The 5,930-nt window shown below is 36.9% G+C and overlaps 1 non-coding gene across 1 annotated transcript; it reads right to left on the reverse strand.

Annotated features, from left to right (window-relative positions):
• Positions 1-1,215: 1,215 nt before the first annotated feature.
• On the reverse strand, positions 1,216-1,322 carry LOC122065135. Its single transcript, XR_006135929.1, has one exon. It is a non-coding gene; the product is annotated as a small nucleolar RNA R71 (small nucleolar RNA).
• Positions 1,323-5,930: the final 4,608 nt, after the last annotated feature.

The following is a 5,930-nucleotide window of genomic DNA, read 5'->3' on the forward strand; positions in this document are numbered from 1 at the left end:
TGCATCCCTCGGGCTAAGTAGGGATACCTACTTATGTGCCTCTCTCTCTAGCTTTATTTCCCTTTTTTATTTTATTTATTTATTTTTTTGCACTTTTTATTTCAGAACTTTTACTTTCAGTTATTTGCTTTTTAATTGCATGGTTTGAGTTTTTAAATTCCTAGGTGACGAATGGTTATGTTTTTAATTTCAATTGCAATTTCAATTTTCCTAGATGTGTTGGTTAGGACGCTTTTAGATGCATGTGTTTTAGGACGGTAGTTAGAAGTAGATCACAACCATTAATTGGTACACTTTCGCATTACTAAAAGAAGCTAAAATAAAGTGGCTACTATCCTTGTGTTCGACCAGTTAGCTACACTGGTCTGTATGCTTGTGGTTACTTTTAAATTTCAAATAATTTTTTGGCGCCATTGCCAAGGAGACCGTTCCATGTTATTCTTCGTTTTCTTTTAGTAAATCGGAGTTCTTTGTTTGCTTTGTTTTCTTTTTTCTTTTCTTTTATTAATTCTTGAGAAGAACAACATGCAATAATAGCTTTATTAATGGAGGTCGCCAACCCTCACCGTAGGTAAAGACAAGTTTCACCCTGTAGTAGTACCTCAGGAATTGAACAACCCCGGATCCCTACCGGTAAGCTCCTAAAAAGCCAAAAAAAATTAAAAAATCAAGAAAAAAATTTCATTCTTTTGTGCTTGTCTTATTATAGTTGTGGGTAATTTTCTGTTGCACAAGTACTAGGTGGGTATGTAATACTAAGAATCGGTTAGAAAGAAGAAATCCATCAACTAGTGACCCTATACCTATACTCTCATCAATATCTTTCAATATGGGAGACCAACAGCAAAATCCTTCACCTAAATCTCTTAAAGATAGGTTCTACCCTACTAGAGCAGCCCAACCTTCCTGCATAATTATACCACAAGCCCAGGGCCATAATTTTGAGCTCAAATTTCAATTCATCACTATGTTGCCCCACTTCCATGGGCTGACCTTTGAGAATGCGTACCTATTTCTAAGGGAATTTGAAGAGGTATCTGTTCTAATTAAGATCCAACAACTTTTTGATGATGCTGTTAAGCTTAGGTTCATCACTTTTACATTGAAAGACCAAGCTAAGAAGTGGTTGGAGGGTTACCCACAAATTTCATAACCACATGGGAAAAATTCACAGTTTTTTTCCTCAAGAATTTTTTCCTAACTCACAAGACTAATAAGCTTAGAAGTGATATCCTTTAGTTTAGGCAAAAGCCTAGTGAGTCATTTTCTAAACTTATGGAGAGATTCAAGAATCTACTTCAAAAATGCCCTCACCATGGCCTAGACTTATGATATTTATGCCAAATAATTTATGAGGGTATTGATTACCCAACTAAGTAAATGATAGAATCTATGTGCCCTGAGGGATTCACATCTTTTACAGATGAAGAAAAGGCATGGGAATTCTTACTTGACTTAGCTGACAAAACCCAAGAGTGGGAATCAACCCAAGAGAGTGAAAGAACCATAGGAGGGAAAGGATATTTTGTGGATAAGTTAGTAGCCAAGGAAGCCCACCTGGATAACCTTATCAAGAGGATTGAGGCTATTGTTCCTAAAGAGCCACAATTAGTCAATATGGTTAAGATGTGTTCTTGGTGCCAGTCCCCTAGACATGTGATAGAAGAATGCCCTAACACCTCTGGGGGCACTTCCAATGACAGTATTAATACCTTATATCTAAATAATCCATATAGTAACACTTACAATCCAGGATAGAGAAATCACCCAAATTTCTCCTGGAGCCAGGGCAACCAAGCAGAGCCTTCCAATTTCTATAATCAAAGTCAACCTGGACCCCAAAGGCCTCCCTTTGCACAACAGCCTTTTGCCCAAATAGTTTTCCTAGGCCAAATGTAGGACCTTAGACTAGTTTTCCTAGGCCCCCTCTCCTATCATCTTATCAGCAACCCCTTAGGTTTATCAACACTGGAGAGGCAAGCAGAGTACGTGATTTGGAAAAGAATATGGCCCTCCTCATGACAAGCCATCAAAATCTTAGGAAAGAACTCACCTAAGTTGTCTCAATTTTATGTGGGAGGGAGAAGGGAACTTTGCTCAGTTAACCAGAGCCTAACCCTAGGCATCATTAGCATATTAGTTCACAATTACCAACTAATGCACCACTAAATGTAGTACAAGGTCAGACCCAACAAGGGCTCTCCAACCAATGTAATATTGTTTATGCCCTTAGGAGTGGTAGAGAATACCAACAGAGTGTTCCTAAATCTTCCTTATCCACTACTCCTGTTAATTCTCCTTCATTTGAGGACACAAGTGCACCTCTTGTTCTAGGTTCGTCTGATGAATCTAAAGATTCTTCTAAAATTAAAGATGATTTGGTTGAGTATACCAAACATGATTCTTCTAAAAAAAAAAGCAAAACCCTAACAGTCCTTATGTTCCCCCTGTCCCCTTTCCTAATTGCTTGATAAACAAAACGAAGACTGCTTCCATGGACAAAATTTTAGAAGTCTTCAAAGGGGTAGAAATTAACATCCCTCTTTTGGATGCCATATCCCAGATTATCACCTATGCAAAAGTCCTGAAAGATTTGTGTACTCATAAACGTATCAGGAGTGTGCCCAAAAAGACATTCTTGTTAGGTAACATTAGTTCCATAATATAGCAGCCAAGTATAAGGATCTAGGGAGCCCTACCATAGCTTGTGTCATAGGCAACACCTACATTGAGCATGCCTTACTTGACTTTGGTGCAAGTGTGAATCTTTTACCTTACCATGTGTATAAACAACTTGGATTGAGAGAAATGAAAGCCACTGGAACTACTCTTTAGTTGGCAGATAGGTCTGTTAAGATTCCTAAAGGGATGATTGAGGTTGTCTTACTTAAGATAGGAGAATTTTTATTCATTGTTGATTTCATTGTTTTAGACACCCAATCAGTTACCAACATTGGGGACTAAATCCCAATTATTTTTGGAAGGTCATTCCTTGTAACAAGCAATGCCATAATTAATTGTAGGAACGGTACCATGAAACTTTCTTTTGGCAACACTTCTATGGATTTTAATGTCTTTAGATTAGGTAAGCAACCAAATACCCATGAGAAGGAAGTTCATATGTTCCAGGAAATTCTAGATTCCATTGAGGCATATTTTGATATTGATTTTGATTCCAAATTTCAAGAGTGTATGGAACAATTGGATGGTTTTAATGATGGAATTATGTCTGAGGTTTGGAGTCTCCAACCACCTATAGAGCCCTTAGGACCCCCTTCCAATTCCATCCCTAAACCTTCTATAGTGGAGCCCCCTAAGCTAGAACTTAAGGATCTACCATCTGATTTGAGGTATGCTTTCCTAGGGTCTGACCAAGCTCTTCCAGTAATAATTTCTTCAGATTTGACTTCTAGCCAAGAAGAGGAATTACTTAAAGTATTAAAATACAATAAAGAAGCCCTAGGTTGGACCATAGTGACATCAAAGGAATTAGCCATTCTATTGTCCAACATCATATTCACCTCATTGAGGGGTCCAAACCCTCAACAGAACCCCAGAGGAGAGCTAACCTAGTAATGATCGAAGCCATTCAAAAAGAAATTCTAAAGTGGATGGATAATGGGATCATTTATTACATTTTTGACAGGGATAAGCATTTTTACAATAGATCATTTGAGGCCCTCATGAAGAAATATGAGATCACCCATAAGTTAAAGCCCTTCATTGAGTTGTCATCTTCTGCTCTAGAAGAGGTCATGGATCTCCATGAACCTCTTTACTTAAATGACTAACTCTTTCCCACGTATGACCCCCTTACATTGTCTTTGCTTTTAATTCTTTCCAAGCATTGAAGACATTGCATGACTTAAGTGTGGGGGAGGGGAAACCAGTTTCTTTTTTGTTTATTACTTTTTCCATTTTTTTTTTTGTTTTTTATTTTATTTTATTTTATTTTTTTTTTTTTTTTTTTGAGCTTGCTAAGGATGAAATCCTACTTTGACTTTTGGTTAATGATCATACCATTCGGTTGCTTAATATATGAATGTAAGAATTTTTTACTAAGGTACCTATCTTGAACACATAAAAATTCTGTTGAGAAAAAAGCAACAATCCTGTGTCTTGAGATGGGACTCTCTTTTGAAAAATAAGAAACTCTTGTTTTATGGTGTTGGACCATATGTAAGTCTATGGGTTCCTTGTACTCTTGATTTAGAGTTGAGATCTTTTTTTTTAATTTGGCATGTGTTGACAAATACATAATTATAAATGAAGTGTGAAAATTTATAAAAATGAAAAGTAAGAGTTGATTTCCTTAGAACTAGAAAAGGCATTGAGCCTCAGGAAGCGTGGTTTCTTGATCGAAATTCTTAGGGAGGAAACTTCTTAAAGAACTCTAGCATCACTGTCCATGTGGGCATATGAAAAATGCAAAGCTACATAGTAACTTAAGTGTCTGGTGTTCTCCCCACCATGTCATTCAGGCCAACAGTAGTAGAGTAGGATCGAGTTTATTACAAAGAAAAAAATCACACAGCCAAAAAGTATATGTAAATTTCATCAATGTCTTGCTAATATGTTTAGCCAAAAACACTCCACGCCATAGTCCTTGGTTCCCTATTACTTCACAAGTGGTCTTGCCTTAAGATAAGGATGTTTTGGAAGAGACAAGGTGAGTTCTAAATTAAGAAATATGTTTGTGCCTGAAATCGATATGGGATAATAAAAATTCAAGTGTGGGGGTCCCTAGATCAAGTGTAAGATGAATTATCTTTGCTTCGGATATGTATGGCCCTTACCTTTCACCAAAGGTAGGATTTGTTTTTCTTTTTTTCTGAATTTTGGGTGTATATTCATTGCAAACACCCACGAGACACAACTCGTCCACTAGGGATGACCTAGGGGTTTAAAGGCTTGTTGCACATGCTAAGTGCAATCGTGATTCCTATGAAAGTGAGTTAGGTTTTTAGTTTTTATTCTTTTTCTTTTTGTTTTGCTCATGGATTAGCAAAGTCTAAGTGTGGGGGAATTTTGATGAGCACATTTATGTGTGAAATCTAGGGTATAAAAGCATGCATTTTACATATTTAGAATGGAGCTACCTTGGGTTTTACTCTCTTTTTGTAGGTTTTGTATTTTAAATGCCTTAAGGACTATTAGGCATCATATCTCTAATTTTACACATAAAGAGGACCAATTTCTTTTCATGGCTATGAAGATGACGAAATTTTGAGCAAGATGGATGTGTTGCATTAAAAGTACGCATTCTTTTTGGCACCCATACACGCAATTATTCTTTTTGGACCAGAAAAAGAATAATAGACCAGAACTGAACCAAAATGTAGGCCAACCCTTCTACCGTTGTCCTAGGGGTACAAAAGAATATTCCACAACAAGGATCGATGGACCCCCTTGAATAATTGAAGATTCTTTTTTTTCTTTGTAACAACAACTACTTAGTGTAGTTGGTTAGTTGTGGTGTGCAAAAATCTCATGTTAACTAGGAGGTCTCAAGTTTGAACCTCTTAGCTCTTTTTTTTGCTCTTCTATTTTCGAACCACTTAAAGACCAAGGGCATGGAGGAGATTTTCAATTAAATTAGAAGATTGGTCAAAGCACAGCAAGAGAAATTCGGCCAAGGGGGGTTTCTTGCGCAAGAAGAGAGAGAAAAAGGAAACAAAAAAAAAAAAGAAAAATAAATCCTATCCAAATCGTGTCTCTCTGCTCCACATCATTAACAAAGATATCCAAATCTTCAAGAAAGCAGAGGAAATCATCCAAGGGTTGTGCGAAAGTTTGAAGGAGAGAGAAAAAGAGAGGAAAAATAGGAAATAAGAGAGAAAATTAAAAAAATAAAGAGAAAATCGTTGGGTCTCCCATCTTGCACGATTTTCCTCTTCTCTCCCTCCACATCAGCACCTCAATCTCAAAAA

This window comes from Macadamia integrifolia, unplaced genomic scaffold, assembly GCF_013358625.1.
Source record: "Macadamia integrifolia cultivar HAES 741 unplaced genomic scaffold, SCU_Mint_v3 scaffold1890, whole genome shotgun sequence".
Lineage (NCBI taxonomy): Eukaryota > Viridiplantae > Streptophyta > Magnoliopsida > Proteales > Proteaceae > Macadamia > Macadamia integrifolia.